We start from the raw sequence: 27,518 nt of genomic DNA on the forward strand, positions 1-27,518 counted from the left end.
CTAAGAGCACTGAGGGAAGGAACTGTATCTCTTTTTAGCTCCCGTGATGCTTAGCACAAAAAATAGTGAAGGTTGTTAAGACATCATCTTGCATTTTTTTCTAAAGCAATAAAGATAAATAAATGATAAAACATCTACATCCCACCTTTCTGTTCCCAAGTACAGAAGTGCCCCCCCATCCATTGTTTCACTTTCCTCAGTTTCTGTTACCTGCAGTTAACCATGATCTGAAAATATTAAAATATTTTCAGAGATAAAGAAGCTATATTCGCATAACTTATATCAAAGTAGGTTGTTATATTTGTTTTATTTTATTATGATTATGTATTATTTTGAATCTCTTACTGTGCCTAACTTGTAAATTAAACTTTATTATAGGTATATATAAGAAAAACAGTATATAGAGAGTTTGGTACTTTCTGCAGTTTGAGGCAACCACTGGGGGTCTAGGAACGTCTCCCATTTGGATAAGAGGTACTGTAATAGAATTCCTTGCCATCGAAGGTCAGAGGTTGCAACAGTGGACACTGCAGGACCTCAGAGAGTGAGCAAACACTTGTGCTCTGTGCACATTGCAGTAGCCATCAGCACTCACAGCGGGAGGGTTTTACAGCTCAACCAGAGAGCACTAAACCCTCTTAACTTCCCAAATGACTGTAGCAATTTCACGTTGCTCCTGGGCCCTGCCCAGCCAAGGTTTCTCTACCTCGGAATTTAAAACCAATTGGATAATCAAAGTACTGGTTTTGTAGAAGAGGTCCCCAGCTACTCTGTTGGTTACTTTTACAGCCAAATCAATCCTGGTTAATAAACTGAGATACTGAGAGGGTGGAGACACTGTCTTCAACTGGAACCTTGTTCTGACTCTATATGACCAGAGATGCCTAGAAATAAAATAAATTAGTCTCCTCCTCTCCCCCACAGTCTTCCATTTCCTGCCCATATTTCCACTAAATGTTTCAGAGTGCCCATAGATGCATACGCCTACGAGAAAAGCTTGGGCTCTGTGCTTTTCCCCACCATGCTATGAAAGTCAGACCAGGGGTGCTGATTACAGGAACTGAGAAAATCCTATAAACAGAATCCTAATATAGGATTAGCAACATTCCACCTCTAGGTCAGAAATTTTATCTAGACCAATAAGAAAGCACAGAGAATATGTACATTGATTTAGTTTATGATTATTGGCTACCATGTATTGGATGCCCTTGAAGAGCTGCATACTATCCTAAGCATTTTACATATTTTATTCATATTCTTCAGACCTTTGCAATGTAGCTGTGCAGATGTGGGACTTAAAGCATGGAAACGTTAAATAGCTTGCCTAAATTTTGCACAGCTGGGATGTGAATGCAATCTCTCTTGAGTGCACTTCTCAGCTTGCCATGTAAAATTACTGACATCCATTTGACCTGGTTGTGCCTGTCACCTTTGCAGCCCTCTGTGTAGTATTCCCAACTCTCCATGAAGTCATCAATTCGCTAAAAATAATTTCTGTGGCTGATGGATTTTTAAGGTAGCGTGCTGTCTCGGGCCCCTCCCTAGAAGTCTACGGTCCAGAAACTGAGCGGCGGGGACACTTTCAGAGCTCCCGCTAATGTTAGCAGACTCTAGGGCTGAGGCTACCACTGGTCTGATTTCTTCCTCTTCTTATTTTTAATGAGGTCAAGGGCATCGACTGGCAAAGGGGAGGGGGCTGTCTCTCCCGACAGTGTCTGGGTACCTGGAGCTCTCTGTTGACTGCTCTTGCTTCTTTTGCTTCTCACACACAGCCTGAGGTCAGAGGCAGAGACATTACTCATAGCTAATTCTTGTAGGGTACATCATTTAGACTTGGTTACCCCCAAATTAATGGAGAGAGAGGAAAAAACCTCTGTGTCTTTCAAATACCACCTGTTCTTCATGTCCAAAAGACCATTTCCTCACTAGACTCTGTGAAGTGGGCCTCGCCTCTAAGGGGGCTGTGGACAGCCAGGGAGAGAAAACTTGACTCTGAGACACAGAGTAGCAGAGGGGGGTGTCCTATATCTCAGAGTGGATACAAAACTGGCTCTAGAGACAGTTTGGACTTGGAATTACCTCACGAGAGGAATGGTTAGGAGACTCTGGTCATGCAGAACGTAGAGTGGTCTAGTGGGGGAGACACCAGCTTAGGAGTCTGAAGGATTGAACTCTAGTTTGGGTTCTGTCAGAAGCTAGCTCCTGGAAAACGTGCTTCACCTCTGAGGACCTGTTTTCTCATCTGTGGCGTGGGGATGGTAATTCCCATCTCATCTCCTTTGTGAGCGCTGTCAGTGGAAAGTCATATATGCAACTTGGCTTGTGAAATTGTAATTCAAAGTGCTTTTCGCTGTCCTCTCCGTGGCCTGGCTTCTCAGCCCTGTTCCTGGCTCCACCAGCCCCATCTGCTTCCTGCTTGACCTTCTTGTCTATGCAGTCATATCTGTGCACATCCACATGAGCCATGGGCTCGTACGCCCTGCTTTGGCAACTTGGACACTTGGCCTGCCTGTAAGCCCCAGTCACACTCCTGCAGCTTTGCTTTAGGCAACTCACATTACTGTCATCTGGAAAGATGGAAAAAGGCAGGAGGCAAATATTGTCACTAACAAAGTGCTACCATTAAAAGACTCTGTGAAAACACAGGGAATTAAATAAGATATTTAAGATATATTACGGCCAGACGTGGTGGCGCACGCCTGTAATCCTAGCACGCTGGCAGGCTGAAGCGGGCGGATCACTTGAGGTCAGGAGTTGAAAACCAGACTGGACAACATGGTGAAAGCTCATCTCTACTAAAATACAAAAAAAAAAAAAAAAAAATTAGCTGGGTGTGGTGGTGGGCGCCTGTAATCCTAGCTACTTGGGAGGCTGAGGCAGGAAAATCACTTGAATCTGGAAGGCAGAGGTTGCAGTGAGCCAAGATCATGCTACTGCACTCCAGCCTGGGTGACAGAGCGAGACTCCGTCTCAAAAACAAAACAAAACAAAACAAAAAAGATATATTAAGATAATAGCCGAATGGAAAATGAATGATAACAGCAGAATGGAAAAGAAAGAACTGTTTAAATATATAGCACTCAGTCACTAAAGACTGAATGAATAAATAAAAGAGAAAGAAATTAAATGAACTCTACAAAAATTCAAAATTTCTACTCTTGTAAGGGTACTATTAAGAAAATAAAAAGACTAGCTTCAGACTGAAATAAAATATTTTCAAAATTATGTATCTTATAAGCATATATTTACTATACAATCCAGAAATTTTACTCCTAATTATATACTTAAGATAAATGAAAATACATGTCTACCTGAAACTTTGAACATCAATTCTCATTGTGGTGTTATTCATATTAGTCTAAAACTAGAAATAATCTAAATGTTCATTATCAGGTGAATAGATAAAGTGTATAAATCTACATCAATATCAATATCTATATGTATATGTCTTGGAGTAGCACTCAGCCATCTAAAAGAAGAAAGTGTTGGTACAAATTGCAACCCCTGTATGGATCTTAAAGTAATTACATTGAGTGAAAAACATGCTCAGTAAAAGCAATCTTCATATTTCTGTTAACATTAAATTCTGTATCATGCAAACTAATGCCTGTTGACCATCTTGTTGATGGGACAGGGGCAGGGATGGCCAGGAGGGACAGAGGGGCACAATGATATTTTCAAGAATGTGTACATGTCAAAACTTATCAAGTTATGAACTTTAAACATTTTAAGCTTATTCTATGTTAATTTTTGCTCAATAAAGCTGTTTAAATTATATCTAAACATCAACAGAGAAAGAAAGAATTAGACACCAAAAATATTTAACATAAAAAAGGCAATAAAAAAAGAGCAGAGGAACAAAAATGCATGAGACACATGGAAGAGAAATAGCAAAATGAAACTTAAACCCAACTACATCAATAATTACATTAAATGTAAATGTTCTATATGCTCTAATAAAAGACACAAATAAAAAAGCAAAATCCAACTCTGTACTGGCAACAAGAGAAGCACTTTAGATTCCTGGATACAAATAGACTGAACATAAGAGAGAAAAAGTAAAGTTTTCATGCAAATAGTAATTGTGAAAGGACTGGAGTGACTACGTTAATATCAGAGAAAATAGACTCAAAGACTAGAAATATTGCTAATGTCAAAGAGGGTCAGTGATAAAAGTATCAATATATCAGAAATATATAAAAATTATTAAGGTATATGGGCTTCAAGATGGTTGAGTAGGAGCATTCGGTACTTGCCTTCTCCATGAACAATCAAACCAGTAAGTAGATCATCACACTTTGAATCCATCACCAAAGAGAGTGCCGGAATTTAACAGGGAAGTGACAGGAAATACCTAAGGGAAGGAAAGAGAGGGAAGGCAGGCAATCTGTTTGGATGGGATCTGCTGGGAGCCGGGAGATGCTCCCCAATATGGGGAAAGGGTGAGCGGCCCCCAGTAATCCACATTCCCACTTTGGACTCCTGCAATCCTAGCCAGCAGAGAGCCCCTCAACCCACACAGGCCCTGAGACTGACATAGGAAGCTGCCTAGAGATCACATGACAGCATTGCTCTGGAGTTGGAGTTCATTCACCCTGGATCCCAGCCCCCACCCCCGAGTACTAAGCAACTGCAGCATAGTGCTATTTTGAGAGCCCAACCCCCACTAGACTGCATCCTGCTCCAGGGCCCAAGAGATCCTGCATCTCCGTGCCCTTGGAGCCCCATGGATATCCCTTGTTCATAGCTGGGTGCTGCCACAGGCTATTGCCGTCAGAGCTGAAGAGTGAGTCATTGGCAGTGACCGCTTCACCCACTGTAGTGGGGCTGCTGTGCATTTACAAGTGCTCTGAAGACAGGCTACCCCACTTGCAGCTGCTACCTGGGGCCAAAGTGTGCACTCCCCAGCTGAATGTCTACCACTAAAAGCAACCCTGCCTTATATGAATCACTTGACAAATAATTCAAAATGTTCCCAGAAGCAGGTCCACAGAACAGCCACTGCTGCCCCTGTCCAAGCACTCTTTCAGGGGACTGGGGATCACTCCACCACTGCTTACCACAGTCAGTGCCCATATGCACCATTGTGGGACTTGAGGAAAGACTTGCCAGCTTAATCCCTCTGTCCCCAGTGCCCAAGCACACTATCCAGGTCCTAGTTATTGCAGTGCCCTATCTGCCAACATTGGCACCTGAGCACTTCTCCCAGGGCCTGAGGATAGGCCTACCCAGCCTGCTGCTCCCACCACAGCTGGCGCCTACTCACACACACCAACCATGGGCCTGAGGACTGGCCCATTCAGTTTATCACAGCAACTACTAATATCAGTGTGGACAGCAGGAAAGTCAGAGGGTTGTGCTACCACTGCTACTGCCATTGCCCATGCCACACTTGCAACCAAGGGGAACAAGGACCCAGCCACCCGCCCAGCCCACTGCTGCTACTGTTGCCACCCAAGCAAGCTGCTTAGTGACTCAATAACCTGCTCACCTGTACCCACTAAAATTGGTGCTGGTGTATGCTGCCCCGGGGCAAAAGGACAGGCACACTCGGCCAGCCACTGTCACCTCAGGTGCTCAAGGACTGGCCCACCTTACATCTCTGTCCCCAGCAAAACTTTATCATAGCCTCCACTAACAAATGCACTCTAAGCCACTGATAAAATCACAAACACCACTGACACTATTTACAGCCAAAGAAATCATATGAAGACTATACTAGTGCATGCACCAGAACCAAATCCAAAGTGTCCTACCAAAACAACACCATAAATACAACTTGAGAAAAATGTCCTCCCCATGAAAGAAAATTTTAAAAATTGGAAGACGTAACTGTTACAACAAATGTTCAGATATCAATGTAAGGATACAAGAAACATGAAAAAGCCAATAAATATGACATTTTCAAAGAAACAAAATAATTCTCTGAAAACAAATTCCAACATAAAAGAAATTTCTAAAATCCCAGAAAAATAATTCAAAATACTGATATCAAAGAAGTTTAGCTACATACAAGAGAAATTAGATAAATAGTACAAAGAAATCAGAAAAACAGTTCAAAATATGGATGAGAAATTTACCTAAGGGATAGATATCATAAAAAAGAACCAAACAGAAATTCTGCAACTGAAGAATTCATTGAATGAAATAAAAAATAAATCAGAAAGCATAAACAACAGGCTAGTTCAAGCAGAAGAAAAATTTCAGAACTTGACAGATCTTTTGAAATAACTTAGACAAAAATAAAGAAAAAATAACTTTAAAAATGAATAAAGCAATTAACATGACATATAGGACACCATAAAGTGACCAAATATGTTAATTTTCTATGTTTCAGAAGACAAAGAATAAAATAAAGAGGTAGAAGACGTATTTAACAAAATAACAGATAAAAATTTAGCATTCATTTAGCACAAGATTTAGACATCCAGATACAGGAAGCTCAGCAATTCCAAAATAGATAAAATGCAAAAAGTTATTTTCCATGGAACATTATAGTAAAAGTGTTCTTTGCCTTTAAAGACAAAGTCATGAAACATGAAAAAGTCAGGAAAGTCTTTTTTTTTCTCTTCAAAGAGAGAATTCCAAAAATGGCAAGAGAGAAGTATCTAGTTACTTATAAGGGAACCCTCACCAGATTAACAGTGGATTTGTCAGCAAAAGTCTTATAGGCCAGAAGAGAATGGGATGATATATTAATAATGCTGAAAGAATAAAACTCCAGACAAGGATACCATACCCAGCAAAGTCTTTCTTCATAAATTAAGAAGAAATAAAGTCTTTACCAGATAAGCAAAAGTTGAGGGAATTTATCACCACTAGACCAGTACTACACAAAATGCTTAAGGAAGTCCTACTCCTGTAATCAGACAATATCTACCATCACGAAAACATGCAGAAGTATAAAACTCACTCGTAGAGAAAATACAGAAATGAGGAAAAAAAAGGACTCAGATATTACTACTAAAAAAACCTTACCAAACCACAGTGATGAACAATAAGAGAGAAAGAAAAGAACAAAGGATAAATAAAACAACCAGAAATAAATTAACAACGTGACAGGAATAAGCTCTCACATATCAATAATAGCCTTTAATGTAAAAAAATTAAACTTTCCACTAAAAAGATATAGACTGGCTGAATGGTTAGAAAACATACTCTGTACTGCCTACAAGAAACTCATCTCACTTTATTTCACCTTTAAAGATATATATATAGACTGAAAGTAAACGAATGGAAAAAACAATTCATACAAACAAGAAACCAAGAAAGAGTAATATTTATAGTTATATTAGTAATTATTACTAGTAATTATATTATTAGAAATAATAATTATTAATATATTATTAATATACTTATTTCAGATAAGACAGACTTTAAGTCAAAAACAGTAGAGAGAGACAAAGAAGGTCATTATATAAAAATAATGGTATCAATTTAGCAACAGGATATAATATCCTAAACATATATGCACTAGAGCATGCAGATATATAAAGGAAATATTATTATATCTAAAGAGAGAAATAGACTCCAATACAAAAAGACTTGAGGACTTCTATATCCTACTCTCAGCATTAAATGATAATCTAGACAGCAATTTAATAAAGAAGTAGATTTAAACTGTACTTTAGACTACATAAACCCAATAGACTTTTATAGAACATTTCATCCAACAGTTGCAGAATATGCATTATTATCAGCACATGGAACATTCTCTAGGAGAGACCATATGTTAAAACACAAAAGAAGCCTCAACAATTTTTTAAAAATTGAAATTATATCAAATACCTTCTCAGAGTCCCAGTGAAACTAGAAATCAATAACAGGAGAAACTTTGAAAACTGTACGAATACATATAAATTAAAAAACCTGCTCCTGAATGTCAGTTGGATCAATCGCGAAATAAAGGAGGCAATCAAAAAAATTTCTTGAAACAAATGAAAATGAAAATCAACATATCAAAACCTATAGGATACAGCAAAAGCACTGCTGAGAAGGAAGCTTATAGCAATAAAGTACATCAAAAAATCAGAAAAATGTGAAATAAATTATCTAATGATACACCTCAATGAAGTAGAAAAGCAAGAACAAACCAAACCAAAAATTAAAAGGAAAGAAATAATAAAATCAGAGCAGAACTAAACAAAGCAGAGGCAAAAAAAATACAAATAATGCATTGAAAAATTTTTTTCTCAAAAAGACAAAATTAATAAACACTATCTAGACTAACCACAAAAAAGAGAGAAGACCCACATAAATAAAATCAGAAGCAAAAAAGGAGACATTACAAATGATACCACAGAAATACAAAAGATCATTGGAGACTATTATGAAAATTATACACTAAAAAACTGGAAAACATAGAGGAACTGGATAAATTCCTGGATACATATAACCTACCAAAATTGAATCAGAAAGAAATAGAAAACCTGAACAGACTAGTTGAATCAGTAGCAAAATGTATCCCAATAAGGAAAAGTCAGAACTGGATTGCTTCATTGCTGGATTCTACTGAACTTACAAAGAAGAGAAAACATCAATTATCTTTAAAGTATTACAAAAATTTGAAGAGAACAGAATTCTCCCTACCTCCTTCTATGAGACCATCATTACCCTGATAACAAACCAGACAAGGATGTAGTAATAGAAGAAAACTACAGGCCAATATCCCTGATAAACAGAGGCAAAAATCCTCAACAAAATACTAACAAATCAATTTTAACAGCATATCACTGATTCAGATGTTAATCTCCTTTGGTAACATCCTCACAGACACACCCAGGATCAATACTTTGTATCCTTCAATCTAATCAAGTTGACAATCAGTATTAACATCACAATACCCAAAGAAATCTATGGATTTAATGCAATCTGTAGCAAAATACCAATATCATTTTTCACAGTAATAGAAAAAGTAATCCTAGAGTTTATATAAAACAATTAAAAAGTCCAAGTAGCCAAAGCAATGTTGAGCAAAAAGAACAAAGCTGAAAGCATCATAGTATCTGACTTCTAAATATATTATAAGGCTGTAGTAACTAAAATGGCATGGTATTGGTGTAAAAATGGATACATGACTAATGGAGTAGAATATAGAATTCATGTATTTACAGAGAAATTTTGACAAAGGCATCAAGGATATACACTGAGGAAAGGACATCATCGTCAACAAATAGTGCTGAGAAAATTGGATACCCATATGCAGAAGAATGAAATTGGACCCCTATCTCTCACCATATACAAAAATTAATATGAGACGGACTAAAGACTTAAATGTAAGACTTGAAGCTATAAAAATACTATGGAAAACTCTTCTGGACATTAGGCAAAAAAATCATGACTAAGACCTCAAAAGCACATGCAGCAAAAACAAAAGTAGACAAACGGGAGCTAATTAAAGTAAAAAGCTTCTACACAGCGAGGGAAACAGTCAACAGGGTGAAGAGACAACCTATTGAGCTGGAGAAAATATTTGCCAATCATTCATTTGATAAGGGAATAATATCCAGCATAGACAAATAACTCAACAACTCAACACTAAAAATACACATAATCATGTTGAAAAGTAGGCAAAGGCCATGAAGAGACATTTCTCAAAAGACAACATAAAAATGGACAACAGGTATATGAAAAATGCTCACATCACTAATGATTGGAGAAATGTAAATAAAAACCACAATAAAATATCATTTTATCCCAGTTAGAATGACTGTTATTAAAAAGACAAAAATAACAGGAAATGGCCTGGATGCAAAGTAAAGGGAACTCTTATATACCATTGGTGGGAATGTAAGTTAGTTACAGTCACTCTGGAAAACACTATGGAGATTTTTTTTTTGAACACATAGAACTACCAAAAGATCCATCAATCTCACTATTGGGTATTTATCCAATGAAAAAGAAATCAGCATAGCAAAATATCCCTGCACCCTCATGTTTATTGCAGCACTATTCACAATAGCAATGATATGGAATCAACCTAAGTGTTCAACACTAGACAAATGGATAAAGAAAATATTATATATATGCAGTGGCCATACAAAAATGAAATCACGTAATTTGCAGCAGCATGGATGAACAGGAGGTCATTATGTCAAGTGAAATAAACTGGGCAAAGAAAGACAAGTATTGCCTATGGTCAGTCATATGTGGGAGCTAAAAATGTTGATAGCATTGAGTTGGAGAGTAGAATGATAGCTTTCAGAAGCTGAGAACGTTGAGGGGTGGGATGAAGAGATGTTTGCTAATGGGTGCAAACATACAGTTAAATAGAAAGAATACATTCTAATGTTCAGTAGCAGAGTAGGTGAATGTAGTTAACAACAATGTATTGCATATTTTAAGATAGCTAGAAGAGAGGACTTGAAATGGCCCCAGCACATATAAATGATAAATACTTGAGGTAATGGATGCTATACATACACTGACTTGAGCATAACATGCTATGCATGTAACAAAATATTACATGTACTCCACAAATATGAGCAAATATGTCAATAATAATATTTTTAAAATAAAAAATTAAGGTATAAATGTCTAACAGCAAAGTTTTAAAATACATGAAGTAAAAACTGACAGGAAAAGAAATGCAGACAAACAATTTTAGTTGCAGATTGGATACTCCAAATTTTTATATTCAGTAATGCATAAAACAACTAGACAAGTAATCAATAAGGACATGGAAGGCTTGAACAACTCTATCAGTCAACTTGACTTAATACTAACATGGAGTTTCCCAAGGATATACTCTATTCCCTGTTCTAGACTATAAAAAAAAATCTGAAAAACTTTAAAATAATAAAAACCATACAGGATATGCTTTCTAGCCACAAGATATTTAAAAAATCAGTAACAAAAAGAAATTTGAAATATCCCCAAATATTTGAAAATTTAAAAACACGTGGGCTTTTTTTTTTTTTTAAATCAACGTTTAAGTTCCATTGCATGTGTAGGATGTGCAGGTTTGTTACATAGATAAACATGTACCATGGTGGTTTGCTGGACAGATCAACCCATCACCTAGGTATTAAACCCAAGACCTGTTAGCTGTTCTTCCTCATGTTCTCCCTTCCCCAACGCCACTGACAGGCCCCAGTGGGTGTTGTTCCTCTCCCTATGTCCATGTGTTCTCATTGTTCAGCTCCCACTTGTAAGTGAGAACATGTAGTGTTTGGTTTTCTGTTCCTGCATTAGTTAGATAAGGTTAATGGCTTCCAGCTCCATCTGTGTCCCTGAAAGGGCCATGATCTCATTCCTTTTCACGGCTGCATATGTACCATGGTGTATATGTACCACATTTTCTTATCCATTCTGTCACTGATGGGCATTTGACTTGATTCCATGTCTTTGCTATTGTGAAGAGTGCTGCAAAAACATGTGTGTGCTTGTATCTTTATAATAAAAGAATTTATATTCCTTTGAGTATACACCCAGTAATGGGATTGCTAGGTTAAATAGTATTTCTGCTTCTAGATCTTTGAGGACTCTCCACACTGTCTTCCATAATGGTTGAACTAACTTATATTCCCAACAATGGTGTAAAAGTGTTCCTTTTTCTCTACAACCTCACCAGCATCTGTTGTTTCTTGAATTTTTAATAATTACCATTCTGACCGGTATAAAATGGTGTCTCATTGTTGTTCTGATTTGCATTTTTCAAATGATCAGGGATGTTGAACTTTTTTTCATATGTTTGTTTGCTGCATGAATGTATTCTTCCAAGAAGTGTCTGTTTATGTCCTTGGATCATTTTTAATAAGGTTGTTTTTTTTTTCTTGTAAATTTGGTTAAGCTACTTGTAGACTCTAGATATTAGACCTTTGTCAGATGGATAGATTGCAAAAACTTTCTTCCATTCTGTATGTTGTCTGTTCACTCTGATGATAGTTTCTTTTGCTGTGCAGAAGCTCTTTAATTTCATTAGGTCCCATTTGTTAACTTTTGCTTTTGTTGTAGTTGCTTTTGGTATTTCCTCATAAAATCTTTGCCTGTGCCTATGTCCTGAATGGTATTGTCTAGATTTTCTTCTAGGGTTTGTATAGTTTTGGGTTTTACACTTTAGCCTTTAATCCATCTTGAGTTAATTTTTGTATAAGATGTAAGAAAGAGGCCCAGTTTCAATTTTCTGCGTATGGCTAACCAGTTTATTGAATAGGGAATCCATTCTCCATTGCTTGTTTTTGTCAGGTTTTTTGAAGATCAGATGGTTGTAGATGTGTGGTCTTGTTTATGAGTTCTCTATTCTGCTCCACTGGTCTTTGTGTCTGTTTTTGTACCAGTACCATGCTGTTTGGGTTACTGTAGCCTTGTAGTACAGTGTGAAGTCAGGTAGCGTGGTACCTCCAGCTTTGTTCTTTTTGCTTAGTTTGCCTGGGCTGTATTCTATTGGAATCTATTCACATGGAATCTATTTTGATTCCATGTGAATTTTAAAATCCTTTTTTCTAATTCTGTGAAGAACGTCAATGGTAGTTTAAAGGGAATAGCATTGAATCTATAAATTACTTTGGGCAGTATGGCCATTTTCATGATACTGACTCTTTCTATTCATGAGCATGGAATGTTTTTCCATTTGTTTGTGTCGTCTCTGATTTCCTTGAGCAGTGGTTTGTAGTTCTCCTTGAAGAGGTCCTTCACTTCCCCATTAGCTGTATTCCTGGGTATTTTATTCCCTTTGTAGCAATTGTGAATGGGAGTTCATTCATGATTTGGCTCTCTGCATGCCTGTTGGTGTATAGGAATGCTAGTGATGTTTGCACATTGATTTTGTATCCTGAGACTTTGTTGAAGTTGTTTATTAGCTTAAGAAGCTTTTGGGCTGAGACAATGGGGTTTTCTACATATAGGATCATGTATCTGCAAACAAAGATAACTTGACTTCCTCTCTTCCTATTTAAATACCCTTTATTCGTTTCTTTTACCTGATTGCCCTGGCCGGAACTTCCAATACTATACTGAATATATGATAAACCCACAGCCAGTATTGTACTGAATGGGCAAAAACTGAAAGCATCCCCCTTGGAAACTGACACAAGGCAAGGATGCCCTCTCTCACCACTCCAATTCACACTTTCAAATAATATAGTAGTCAAGAAAAAAACAGAAAACTAGAAAATTAGTTGAATACAAATAAAAACAAACATTTCAAAATGTCTTTTGTGTTAGTTTTCAATGTATTGCATAGGAGCTCACAGCCATCCTTGTTTAGCTCTGTGATGATGGAGGTGGGCTTTGTAACTATTTCACCACTGCCAGTTGGTCAATGTTAAGGTTGTCAGTAAAGGATGCTGGGGAGATGTGGATCTTGTATTTCTTTTTCCAGTATGTCCTACTTGCTAGTATCCTGCAAAGAAGATTTTATCTAGTTGTAGAGTCCTGAACACTTGCAGGTTTTCTTGTGCTACACTGCTGCAGGGTGCAGTTTTCTCTAGGAGTCAGCTTTTACAAAGCTTGTTGTTTTCCTGTGCTAAACTTTTCCAGGATAAAGTTTCATCCACTATCTACTTCTGCAGGATCTGGTTTTTCCTACATCTGACTCCTTCAGAAGATCACCTCTCCAGGTTCCAGTTTCAGATTCTGTGGTGGCCAGAAGCTTCCAAGAGCCAACAGCTTCTACTAGCATCTCCTCCAGATGATTTACAGTGGCGTTCCACCAGCAAGACATCTACCGATAAATGGCCTGTCTTAGAACCCTATCAATAGACTACACTGCAACCTCTAAAGTGGCCAACATCCCTGTGGATGGCTTTCTCTGGCACCCCAAATGACACATTTAAGCAAGTAATCTCAGCAACTTCTCAGTCATCCAGTAAGCTTTGCGTGTGCCCTTTCCAATGAGGTCTTGATTATAGCTTGGAGTGCGTGTGAGATGTTTTTCAGGTGTTCTATCTCAGTCCTATGGTTGATCTTTAATCCATTATTTCTGTATTATTTGGAGTCCTCTTTTATGCTTACTAGACACTTCCTCTTACTCAAATCCCCTGTTAATAATTTTCAATGTTAAGCACTCCTTGTTAAAATTAATCTGTGTTTTCCATTTCCTGCTTGGATCCTGACTGATACATATGGAAGGCAGCTAAAGGAGTGCTTATGGGGAAATTTATAGCTTTAAATTTTTGTAATAGAAGGAAGATCTAAAATTAATAATCTAAACTTCTATCTCAGCAAGTTAGAAAAAAGAAAAAATTGAGCCCAAAATAAGTATATAAAAGAAAATAAGTAATAAAAATCAAAGAGGAAATAAAATAGAAAACAGAAAACCAATAGAGAATATCAATGCAGCATAAGTTGATTACTTGTAAATACCAACAAAATTTGATAAACTGTTAGCAAGACCTACTAAAAACAAAAGAAAGATACAAATTACTAAAATGAGTAATAAGATAGCAATGTCTCTCAGACTTTGCAGAAATTAACAGGATATTAGGGGATTATGATGAGCAACCTTATGCAAAAACATTTAAAAATTTAGATGAAATGGAAAATTTCATGAAAAAACACAAGTAATCAAAACTGACTTAAGGAGAAATAGAAAACTTAAATAGACCTGTAACAAGTAAACAAATTGCATTAGTAATTTCAAACTACTTTCATAAAGAAAAGTCCAACTTTGGAGCGCTTCATTTATTCAATAATTCCTCATTATTATTTCTATTGGACAACTCTGGAATAAATAATATCAATCATACAAACACCTTTCAAAAAATAAAGGAGGAAACACTTCCTAGCTATTTCTATAAGGCCAGTGTTGCACTGATACGAAGCCAGATGAACATCTCAAGAAAATAAAATGTTATTTCAGTATCCTTTATGGACATAGACACAACAATCTCTAATAAAATATTAACTAATCAAATCTGGCAGTATCAGAATAAGATTACACATTATTGTACACAAGATTATGACCTTGTGTAATATATTCTCAGAATGCAAGTTTGGTTAACATTTGGTATGTATAATGCAACATACCAAATTATCAGATGATTATTTCAGAGACATAGAACAAACATTTGATACAATTCAACATTCATTCATGATTTTAAAACACATACAAATTCTCATCAATCTAGAAATGGAAGAGAATTTAGCCTGATAAAGGGCATCTGCAGGAAAAAAGGAAAAAAATGTCAGCTAATATCACACATAATGTTGAAAGCTTGGGTGTTGTCCCCTTAATAGGAGATGTGGACAATTCTGTTCCCTATTTCTACCAGTAGATACTGGGCTGGTGCAAGAAGTTCCAAGGCAATTATAATAATTAAAGTCATCATATTGGAAAGGAAGAAGTATAACTGTCTTTGCAGATGAATTAATCTTGTTTGCAGAAAATCCAATGCAATATGCAAAAAAAGATCTGATATTCACATTTAGCAAGGTTGTAGGATGCAAGATCAATGTATTGAATTAATTACATTTCTATAGGCTAGCAACACACAGTCCAATAATGCAAATAGGGAAAGAATTCCATTTACAATAGCATAAAAAATAAAATAGTGAACTAAGAACTGAACACTGACACTAAAAACACTGTTGAGAGAAAATAAAAATACAAATCAATAGAGAGATGATTGTGTTCAAAGATTGAAAGACTCAGTTTGTTAATGAACATTTTTTCAACATTGTCCTATATATTCAGTGCAATTGTTATCAAATTTCTTTTAGTTGTTTTTGTGGAAACTGACAAGCTTATCTTAAAATTTGTATCAAAAAACAAATGACCTAGGATGGCCAAAATAATTTTGTAAACAAGCACTGTTAAGGCCTCCACAACATGATATTAATAAAGCTACAGTTATTACAGAAAAAATTGCAGTTATTAAGATATGTTGCATTGCTGTGAAAATATACACAGAGATCAACAGAACAAAATGATAAGTCTAGAAGTAAGTTCTTATCTTTTTGGGTAATTGACTTTTGGCAATGATGCATTCATTATTCAATGCATAAAAAATAGATGATATTTTCAATGAATGCAATTGTACCTCCATATAGAAAAAAAAAAACCAGAAAGGAAGGAAAGAAGGAAGGAAGGAAGGAAGGAGAGAAGGAAGGAAGGAAGGAAGGAAGGAAGGAAGGAAAAAGAAGGAAATAACTGAGTCCCCTATCTCACATGAAACATTCACCGACTGATTCTATACTTCTTAACTTTGTCTAGAGTACTTCTATCTCCACCACAGCCTCCTTAGAAGATATTATTTCTCACTTGCATAAACCTGAGTTCCCTCATCTAATCAGTCTATGCTTCCCTAAAAATTCTGAAATTGTTGTCAGAGTGAACTTTGTGAAAACTAAATAAGATGTTTTAAGCCAGTTTAGAGTATACCAATGGTCTTTGAACGAAGAAAGAAAAAAAGAAAGAAAGAAAGAAAGAAAGAAAGAAAGAAAGAAAGAAAGAAAGAAAGAAAGAAAGAAAGAAAGAAAGAAAGAAAGGAAGGAAGGAAGGAAGGAAGGAAGGAAGGAAGGAAGGAAGGAAGGAAGGAAGGAAGGAAGGAAGGAAGGAAAAAGAAAAGAAAAGAAAAGAAAAGAAAAGAAAAGAAAAGAAAAGAAAAGAAACCCTTAACATAGCCAATAAACTCAACATAATATAGCCCCTACATTTTCCCCAATCTAATATATTGTTTTTCAAATTTTCTAGAACTCTCCTCAAACCAAAGCAAGGCCAGTGTGGTTGCTCAAACTCGCTATACTTCCTCTTCTTACAGAGCCTTTGTATATACTGCCTGGAAGATTCTCTCTGCTATTCTTAATTTACTTCAACTCATTATTTCATTTTAGAATCCAGTGACATTCCTCAAGGAAGTTTTCTTTGTCGTGTTCCCACAGCACCATGTATCTCTTGTGTTTCCTATATAGCATTTTCACATTTGCAATTTTCCAATTTTAATAATATTTCTCTTCCATGCTAGATATAATCAGAGGGACTCCATTTTCATTCACCATTTTATCCCACTACTTAGCACAGTGTTTGACAGTTAGAACATCTTCAATAAATATTTTCTGAATAAATAAGTGGCTAAATAAATGGAAAATTCTCAGATTGATGCATACTAGAAACAAATATAAAACTAAACAACCATTTCATACTAACTCTGTAAGTGCAAGAATTGAGGTTCAGTCAACTTCAGAGCACTCTTCTTTGCTATCTCACCTGGCAGTGGTAGAGACATTTATTGTCTCAGGTTTCATCTAAAATTCCCCATGGTAGCTAAGCAATGCCAAGCACACAGAAGGCCCTTAAGGAACAATTGTTGAATTACTTGGTGCATTGATTATATTTGTTCTTTGTAACCAGATTAGATTTTAGGATTCCATTCTTCCTTAACAAAGACTAACGATGACATCTGAAATAGGGACCTTTACAGTATGACCTGAAGGCTCAATGCCTTTTAATAAACTGGAGTCAGTTGATTCCAATAATGATACTGATCCATCCCTCCTAATTCAAAAGAACCTGCAGACATGTGCTTGATGAGAACACTATACCCACTTCGACTGTCTTCCTTTGATTAATATTAGGTGTGTCATCAAGTACATGCCTCATCCCCTGTTGGAGGAGATGGTGTCTTGTTAGCAAGGCTTTTCCTTGTGCCATCCTGTGTTTGAAAAAGGCTTTTTCGATTGCAACAAAAGCAAAAATTGACAACGGGATCTAATTAAACTAAAGAGCTTCTGCACAGCAAAAGAAACTATCATCTGAGTGAACAGACAACCAAATGCTTTGGAGAGGTTTTTTTTCCCCCTTCATCATCATATCAAACACCTCTCTAGTTGCCTTTGCTCATTGGATCTGATCTGTAACAGGTAGTATGGATCAACTAAATCACAGTTTTTTAAACTATGAGATACTATTCATTAATGGGTTGTGAAATCAGTTCATAGTTCCCAATAAGATTTTTAAAATATGAAATAGAATAGTGAAGACTAGAAAGCATTAGAAAACAAGATGATTAGTAAGAGTAAGTCTTGTACCATGTGCATGTGTGTCTGTGTCATATGTGTGTGCATGCACATGTGCATGAGGTCACAGTATAAAATGCATATCTTTACTCAGGTCAATAGGCATATGTATATCCATATGTATTTTCTTCCCCTCCCAACTGCTATTTGAGGATGTTTAATTAATGTGTTTAATTAGTTATATTCATTTCAAGTAATTAAAATGAGTTAAAATCAGAGGACTCTTTAAGTAGTAACCCAAAAGCTGAGTAGACTGTGTTGTCTTATGTTTAAAGGTCATACGGTAAATCCCTTCTCTCAGCATAACTGTGATGGTTGCTGGAGCTGAGGGCTAAGTCTTGCGGAAGTGTCCACCACATCATAGCACAGCGTAGGTACAGGATGGAAACTTCTTCGATTATCCTCAGTGATAGGGTCTTGCTCTGTGTCCCCATCCAAATACCATCTTGAATTGTGATCCAAATTGTAATCCCCACGTGTTGGGGGAAGGAACTTGCAGGAGGTAATTAGATCATTGTGTGGGGGGGTCCCCCCTGCTGTTCTAGTCATAGTGAGTGAGTTCTCATGAAATCTGATGGTTTTATAAGGGGTTTTCTCCCCTTCACTGTGCATTTCTCCTTCCTGCTGCCCTGTGAAGAAGAATGTGTTTGCTTCCCCTTCTGCCATGATTGTAAAGTTTCCTGAGGCCTCCCCAGCCCTGCAGAACTGTGAGTCAGTTAAACCTCTTTCCTTTATAAATTACCTAGTCTTGGGTAATTCCTTATTAGCAGTATGAGAATGGACTAATACAGTAAATTAGTACCAGGTAGTGGTATGAGGCTGTAAAGATAGCCAAAAATGTGAAAGTGACTTTGGAACTGGGTAACAAGCAGAGGTTGGAACAGTTTAGAGGGCTCAGGAGAAGACAGGAAGATGTGAAAAAATTTGGAGCTCCTCAGAGACTTATCAAATGGCTTTGACCAAAATGCTGATCATGATATGGACAATGAAGTTAGTCTCAGATGGAGATGCGGAACTCGTTGGGAACGGGAATGAAGGTGATTCTTGCTATGCTTTAGCAAAGAGACTGGTGGCATTTTGCCCCTGCCCTAGAGATCTGTAAAACTTTGTATTTGAGAGAGATGATTTAAGGTATCTGGTGAAAGAAATTTCTAAGTGGCAAAGTGTTCAAGAGGAAGCAGAGCATAAATGTTTAGAAAATTTGCAGCCTCAGCCAGGTGCGGTAGCTCATGCCTGTAATCCCAGCACTTTGGGAGGCCAAGACAGGTGGATCATGAGGTCAGGAGATCAAGACCATCCTGGCCAACATGGTGAAACCCTGTTTCTACTAAAAATAAGAAAATTAACTGGGCGTGGTGGTGCATGCCTGTAATCCAAGCTACTCAGGAGGCTGAGGAAGGAGAATCACTTGAACCAGGGAGTCAGAGGTTGCAGTGAGCCAAGATCACACCACTACACTCCAGCCTGGTGACAGAGCAAGTCTCCATATAAAAAAAAAAAAGAAAGAAAGAAAGGAAAAAAGAAAAGAAAATTTGCAGCCTGACTATTCAATAGAAAAGAAGAACCCATTTCCCATTTTCTGGGGAGAAAGTCAAGCCTGCTGTAGAAGTTTGCATAAGTAACCAAAAGCTGAATATTAGTCACCAAAACAATGGGGAAAATGCCTCCAGGGCATGTCAGAGACCTACACAGCAGCCCCTTCCATCACAGGCACAGAGGGCTGGGAGGGAAAAATGGTTTAGTGGGCTGGGATCAGGGTCCCCATGCTCTATGCAGCCTCAGGACATGGTGCCCTGTGTCCCAGATGCTTCAGCTCCAGCCATGGCTAAAAGGGGCCATGGTACAGCTCAGGCCATTACTTTGGAAGGTGCAAGCCCCAAGCCTTGGTGGCTTAAATGTGGTGTTGGGCCTGTGGGTGCACAGAATTCAAGAACTGAGGTTGGGGAACCTAGATTTCAGAGGATGTATGGAAATGCCTGGATATCCAGGCAGAAGTTTGCTGTGGGGGTGGAGCCTGCACCCTAGAACCTCTGCTAGGGCAGTGTGGAAGGAAAATGCAGCATGGGAGCCCCCAAATAGAGTCCCACTGCGACACTGCCTAGTAGAGCTGTGAGAAGAGGGCCATCATCCTCCAGACCCCAGAATGGTAGATCCACTGACAGCCTGCACCATGCACCTAGAAAAGCTACAGACACTCAATGCCAGCCCATGAAAGCAGCTGGGAGGGAGGCTGTCCCCTGAAAAGCCACAGGGATGGAACTGCCCAAAGCCATGGGAGCCCACTTCTTCCATCAGCATGACCTGGATATAAGACATGGAGCAAAAGGAGATCATTTTGGAATTTTAAGGTTTAATGACTACCCTATTGTATTTTGGACTTTCATGGGGCATATAGCCCCTTTGTTTTGACCAATTTCTCCCATTTGGAATGGGCATATTTACCCCATTCCTGAACCATGATTGTATCTAGGAAGTAACTAACTTGCTTTTGATTTTACAGGCTCATAGGCAGAAAGGACTTGCCTTGTTGCAGATAAGACTATGGACTTGGAATTAGCGTTAATGCTGAAATGAGTTAAGACTTTGGGGAACTGTTGGGAAGTCATAGTTGTGTTTTGAAATACAAGAAATATGAGATTAGGGCAGGGCCAGCAGCAGAATGATATAGTCTGGCTCTGTGTCCCAACCCAATCTCATCTTGAATTGTAATACAAATTGTAATCCCCATGTGTTAGGGGAGGGACCTCATGGGAGGTGATCAGATCACGGGGGTGGTCCCCCCATGCTGTTCTCATGATAGTAAGTTCTCATGAGATCTAACGGTTTTATAAGGGGTTTTCCCCACTTTGCTCTGCACTTCTTGCTGCTGTCCTGTGAAGAGGGACATGTTTGCTTTCCTTTCCACCATGATCATCAGTTTCCTGAGGCCTCCCCAACCCTGTGGAACCATGAGTCAATTAAACCTCTTTCCTTTATAAGTTATCTAATCTCAGGTATGTCTTTATTAGCAGTATGAGAATGGACTAATACACTCAGCATACTTGAAATCATTCATAATTTTTTTTTTTTTTTTTGAGATGGAGTCTTGCTCTGTCGCCCAGGCTGGAGTGCACTGGCCAGATCTCGGCTCACTGCAAGCTCCGCCTCCTGGATTTACGCCATTCTCCTGCCTCAGCCTCCCGAGTAGCTGGGACTACAGGTGCCCGCCACCTCGCCCGGCTAGTTTTTGTTTTTGTATTTTTTAGTAGAGACGGGGTTTCACCGTGTTAGCCAGGATGCTCTCGATCTCCTGACCTCGTGATCCGCCCGTCTCAGCCTCCCAAAGTGCTGGGATTACAGGCTTGAGCCACCGCGCCCGGCCATCATTCATAATTTTTAAAGTGCAAATGGTATTTCTTCCAGGCACTGTGAGGGGCCATGCTGGTACATATTGTATGAGAATCTGCCCTGTGTGTCTCTGAGTTCACCACATCAACATTCCTTCCATTTCCAAGCATTCTTATTTCTGGTGCCCTGCATCTGCCTCATCTGTGTGCCTCTAAGAATTGAAACATTGGTTAATTGGAAGCAGCTTCACCAGCAGCAGGAACAGATCTAGAAACTGATAGAAAGTTGCAGTCCAGCTTTTAAAAATACCTTCTGGGGCAAGAAGTTGCCTATTCCTTGTAGTTGCATATTCCAAGGGACATGCCAGGAAGCAAAGGAAACCAAGAGTTATTGGACAGAGGCCCTTGCATTGAAAACTGCTAGAGTGATTAGTAGCTTGGACCTTGCTTGTATATCTGATGCTCCTTGACCTTGGCTAACTATAACCGTGGACTTTTGAGTGATTTCAGACAAAAAAAAAAAGAATATCAAAAGGCAGTAAAAAGAATTGTTTCTGAAAACACCACTGCTCCTTGATTCCCTAGAAATCAGAGGGAATTTATATTTCTGGGGTGAGCTGATCAACATTGGTGGCAAGTGATGGACTGGTGACCTTGGAGAGCAGAAGAGCTATAGAGGGGTACAGGTAGGCATCTTTCACTCTCCTAGGAACACTCCAGGCAACTCAGATCATGCCTTTGCCAGGGGACCAGACCCTTATTTAAATGGCTTGTCCAAAGTCGAATCAGGCTGTTTTTTAAAAAATTAGTACAGATGTTGGACCCCACTGGCAATCAGCTGGAGTCAGAGTGTGTTTTCTGTGGATTCCTTTGCGTGTTCAGCTTTAGGTATTGGAGAAAGCGGCAGTCAGTTAGAGGGTGTTTTTAAGTTGACATGACTAATGCTGAATGGGGCTAATCAAATCCATTCTCCAGGGGACAAGCTAGGGACCTTGAAGATGGCTTAGTCTCATGAATTTGACACATATCTCTAAAGAGGGTGCAACTTTCTAAAGGCACCAGAAGAGGAGTAAGATGTTGTCTCAGTTCATTGGGGCTGCTATCACAAAATACCATAGACTGTGTGGCTAATAAACAACATGAATTTATTTCCTAAATTTCTGGAGGCTAGAAAGTCCAAGATCAGGCAGATTTGGTGTGTGGTGAGGGGCTGCTTTCTGGTTCATAGATGGTGCCTTCTCACTACATCCTCACCCAATGGAAAGGACACAAGCTCTCCCACGTCTCTTTTCTCAGGGCACCAATCTCTTTCACAAGGACTCCACCTTCATGGCCTAAGCACCTCCCGAAGGCCCCCCCAACATCATCACCTGAGTGCTTAGGATTTCAACATATGAATTTCAGGGGGACACCATTATTCAGACAGCAGTAGCTGTGATGAGGCTCACTGGACTGAACTCCAGAACAACCTCTGTCCTTACCCCATAACAGGGCCCTGCAGAAGGCACTGCAAAGGTCTTTTGAATATTCAGCTTCTTCGATCATGAGGTGAATACTGGGTAGATGAAAGGGGTCTGTGCTATAAATGGTGAGATGTTCTTTCCTACTTCACAGGGATTTTCAGTGGAGTAGACGAGGTGGCACATTGGCACACCTCGTTGTATTGAGCCTCACTGTACTGCACTTTACAAATGCTGCAATTTTACACATTGGAGGTTTGTGGCTACGTTGCATGGAGCAAGTCTACCGGAGCCACTTTTCCAACAGCATGTGCTCATTTCATGTCTCTGTGTCACATTTAGGTAATTCTCACAGTATTTCAGACTTTTTCATTATTATTATATCTGTTATGGGGCTCTGCAGTCAGTGACCCTTGACGTTACTATTGTGATTCTTTCGAGGCTTCACATACCATGCCAACATATGATGGCAAACTTAATCCATAAATGCTGTGTATGTTCTGACTGCTCCACTGACCAGCCATTCCCTGTTTCTCTTCCTCTCCTTGGGCCTCCCTATTCCCTGAGAGACAATAATATTGAAATTAGGGCAATTAAGAACCCTCCAATGGTCACTAAGTATTCAAGTGAAAGGAAGAGTCACACATCTCACTTTAAATCAAAAGCTAGGATGATAAAGCTAGCATGTAAAAAAGCTGAGATGGACCAAAAACTAGACTTCTTGCACCAGACACCTAGCCAAGTTGTGAATGCAAAGGAATACATCTTGAAGGGAATTTAAAAAGTGCTACTCCAGTGAACACATGAATGATAAGAAAGTGAAACAGCCTTCTTGCTGATAGGGAGACAGTTTTAGTGTCTGGATAAAAGATCAAACCAGCCATAACAACCCCTTAAGCCAAAACTTAATCTAGAACAAATTCCTAACTCTCTTCAATCTATGGAGACTGAGAGAGGTGACAGAGGTGTAGAAGAAAAGTTGGAAGGTAGCATAGGGTTGGTTCATGAGGTTTATGGGAAAAAAGCCATCTCCATAACATAAAAGTGGAAGGTGAGGCAGCAAGTGCTGATGGAGCAGCTGCAGCAAGTTATCCAGAAGATCTAGCCATGATCAGTGATGAAGGTGGCTGCACTAAATAGTAAATTTTGAATGTCAATAAAACAGTCTTCTACTGGAAAAATATGCCATCTAGAACTTTCCTAGCTAGAGAAGTCAAGGCCTGGCTTCAAAGCTTTAAAAGGCAGGCTGACTGCCTTGTCAGGGGATAATGCAGCACGTGACTTTAAGTTAAAGCCAATGCTCGTGTACTATTTCAAGAATCCTAGGGCCCTTAAAATTATGCTATATTTACACTGCCGGTGCTCTAGAAATGAAACAACAAAACCTGGATGATAGCACATTTGTTTATAATATAATTTACTGAATATTTTAGGCCTACTGGTGAGATCTATTGCTTAGAAGAAAAGTTTCCTTTAAAAATATACTGCTCATTGACAATAGACCTAGTCAGCCAAGAGCTCTGGTGGGGGTGTACAAGGAGATGAATACTGTTTTCATGCCTGCTAACACAATATCTGCTCTACAGTCCATGGATCAAAGAGTGACTTGACTTTCTTGTTTTTTTAAATATTTAGTTCTGGGATACATGTACAGGATGTGCAGGTTTGTTACATAGGTAGACGTGTGCCGTGGTGGTTTGCTGCACTGATCAACTCATCACCGAAGTATTAAGCCCAGCATGCATTAGCTATTTTCCCCAATACTCTACCTCCCCCTACCCCACCCCCAGACTGGCACCAGTGTGTGTTGTACCCCTCTCTGTGCCCATGTGTTCTCATTGTTCACCTCTCACTTATAAGTGAGAACATGCAGTGTTTGATTTTCTGTTCCTGCCTTACTTTTCTGAGGATAATGGCTTCCAGCTCCATCCATGTCCCTGCAAAGGAAATGATCTCATTTTTTTTTTCATGGCTGAATAGTATTCCATGGTGTATATGTGCCACATTTTCTTTATCCAGTCTATAGTTGATGGGCATTTGGGTTGATTCCATGTCCTTGCCATTGTAAATAGTGCTGTAATGAACATACATGTGCATGTATCTTTGTAATATAATGACTTATATTCCTTTGGGTATATACCCAGTAATGGGATTGCTGGGTCAAATGGTATTTCTGGTTCTAGATCTGAGAAATCACCACACATCACACTGTCTGCCACAATTGTTGAACTAATTTACACTCCCATCAACAGTGTAAAAGTGTTCCCATTTCTCCACAACCTTGCCAGCATCTGTTGTTTCTTGACTTTTTAATAATCGCTATTCTGTCTGGTGTAAAATGGTATCTCATTGTGATTTTAATTTGCATTTCTCTAATGATCAATGATGTTGAGGTTTTTCTTCATATGTTTGTTGGCTGCATGAATGTGTTCTTTTGAGAAGTGTCTGTTCATATCCTTTGCCCACTTTTTGATGGGGTTGTTTGTTTCTTGTAAATTTGTTTGATTTCCTTGTAGATTCTGGATATTAATTCTTTGTTGGATGGAATAGATTGCAAAAATGTTCTCCCACTTTGTAGGTTGCCTGTTCACTCTGATGATAGTTTCTTTTGCTATGCAGAAGCTCTTTAGTTTAATTACATACCATTTATCAATTTTTACTTTTGTTACAATTGCTTTCAGTGGTTTCATCATTAAATCTTTGCCCACGCCTATGTCTTGAATGGTATTACCTAGATTTTCTTCTAGGGTTTTTATAATTTTGAGTTTTACATTTAAGTCTGTGATCCATCTTGATTTAATTTTGTATAAGGTGTGAGGAAGGGGTCCAGTTTTAATTTTCTGCAAATGGATAGCCAGTTCTCAGAGCACCATGTATCAAATAGGACATCCTTTCCCCATATCTTGTTTCTGTCAGGTTTGTCAAAGATCAGATGGTTGTAGATGTGTGATCTTATTTCTGAGTTTTCTGTTCTGTTGCATTGTTATATGTCTCTTTTTTCTTACCAGGAACATGCCTCAAAATAATAGGAGCCATTTATGACAAATCCACAGCCAGTATCATACTGAATGGGCAAAATCTGGAAGCATTTCACTTGAAAACTGGCACAAGACAAGGATTCTCTCTCTCACCTCTCCCGTTCAATGTAATATGGGAAGTTCTGGCCAGGGTGATCAGGCAAGAGAATTAAATAAAGGGTATTCAAATAGTAAGGAAGGAAGTCAAAATGTCTTTGTTTGCAGATGACATGATTATGTGTCTGGAAAACCCCATTGTCTCAGCCCCAAAGCTTCTTAAGCTGATAAGCAACTTCAGCAAAATCTCAGGATACACAATCAATGTGCAGAAGTCACAAGCATTTCTACACACCAACAACAGGCAAGCAGAGAGCCAAATCATGAATGAATTGCCATTCACAATTGCTACAAAGATAATAAAATATCTAGGAATACAGCTAACAAGGGATGTAAAGGACCTCTTTAAGGAGAACTATAAACCACTACTCAGGGAAACCAGAGAGGACGCAAACAAATGGAAAAATATTCCAATCTCATGGATAGGAAGAATTAATATAATGAAAATGGCCATACTGCCCAAAGTAATAGATTCAATGCTATTCCCATTAAACTACCATTGACATTCTTCACAGAATTAGAAAAAGACTGTTTTAAAATTCATGTGAAACAAGAAAGAGCCCATATAGCCCAGACAATCCTAAGGAAAAAGAACAAAGCTGGATGCATCATGCTACTGGACTTCAAACTATACTTATAAGGCTACAATAACCAAAACAGCATGGTACTGATTTTGACTTTCAAGTCTTACTATTTGAAAAGTATATTTCGTAAGGCTACAGTTGCCATAGATAGTGATTCCTTCGTGGATCTGGTTGGGCAAAGTAAATGGAAAACTTCTGGAAAAGATTTCTAGGTGAAATTAGGAACATTTTTAATTCATGGGAAGAGGTTAAAAAGAAGCAGCATTACCAGGAGCTTGGAAGTTGATTCCAACACTCATGTATGACTTTGAGTGGTTCAAGACTTCGGTGGAGGAAATAACTGCAGATGTGATGGAAATGGCAAGAGATTAGAATGAGAAGTGGAGCCTGAAGATGTGACTGAATTGTTGCAACGTCATGATAAAGCTTGAATGGATGAGAAGTTGCTTCTTAGGAAGGAGCAAAGAAAGTGGCTCCCCGAGATGGAATCTACTCCTGGTGAAGATTCTGGGAACATTGTGGAAATGACAACAAGGGATTTGAGAGGCTTGACTCCAATTTCAAAATGAGTTCTACTGTGGGTAAAATGCTACCAGACAGCATCACATGCTGCAGAGAAATCTTTCATAAAAGTTTAAAAATCAATCAATGTGGTAAGCTACGTTTTTGTTTTTTTGGGTTTTTGTTTGTTTGTTTGTTTGTTTTGAGGCTGAGTCTTGCTCTGTCACCCAGGCTGGAGTGCAGTGGCACGATCTTGGCTCACTGCAACCTCCACCTCCCAGGGTTCAAGTGACTCTCGTGCCTCAGCCTCCTGCATAGCTGGGATTACAGGTGCCCGCCACCACATCTGGCTAATTTTTGTATTTGTAGTTGAGATGGGGTTTCATCATATTGGCCAGGCTGGTCTCGAACTCCTGACTTCAACTGATCCACCCACCTTGGCCCCTGAAAATACTGGGATTACAGGCATGAGCCACCATTCCTGGACTTTTGTCTTATTTTTTTAATTGCCATAGTCACCCCACCCCACCACCCTGATCAGTCAGCAGCCATCAACAT

At 38.6% G+C, this 27,518-nt stretch overlaps 1 long non-coding RNA gene across 1 annotated transcript; it reads left to right on the forward strand.

Moving 5' to 3' along the window:
* Positions 1-388: 388 nt before the first annotated feature.
* Positions 389-27,518, forward strand: LOC140709728 (uncharacterized). The gene is made up of 3 exons (XR_012090477.1): positions 389-474; positions 13,512-13,807; positions 25,750-27,518. It is a non-coding gene; the product is annotated as an uncharacterized lncRNA (long non-coding RNA).

This window comes from Chlorocebus sabaeus, chromosome 21 (assembly GCF_047675955.1).
Source record: "Chlorocebus sabaeus isolate Y175 chromosome 21, mChlSab1.0.hap1, whole genome shotgun sequence".
Classification (NCBI taxonomy): Eukaryota; Metazoa; Chordata; class Mammalia; order Primates; family Cercopithecidae; genus Chlorocebus; species Chlorocebus sabaeus.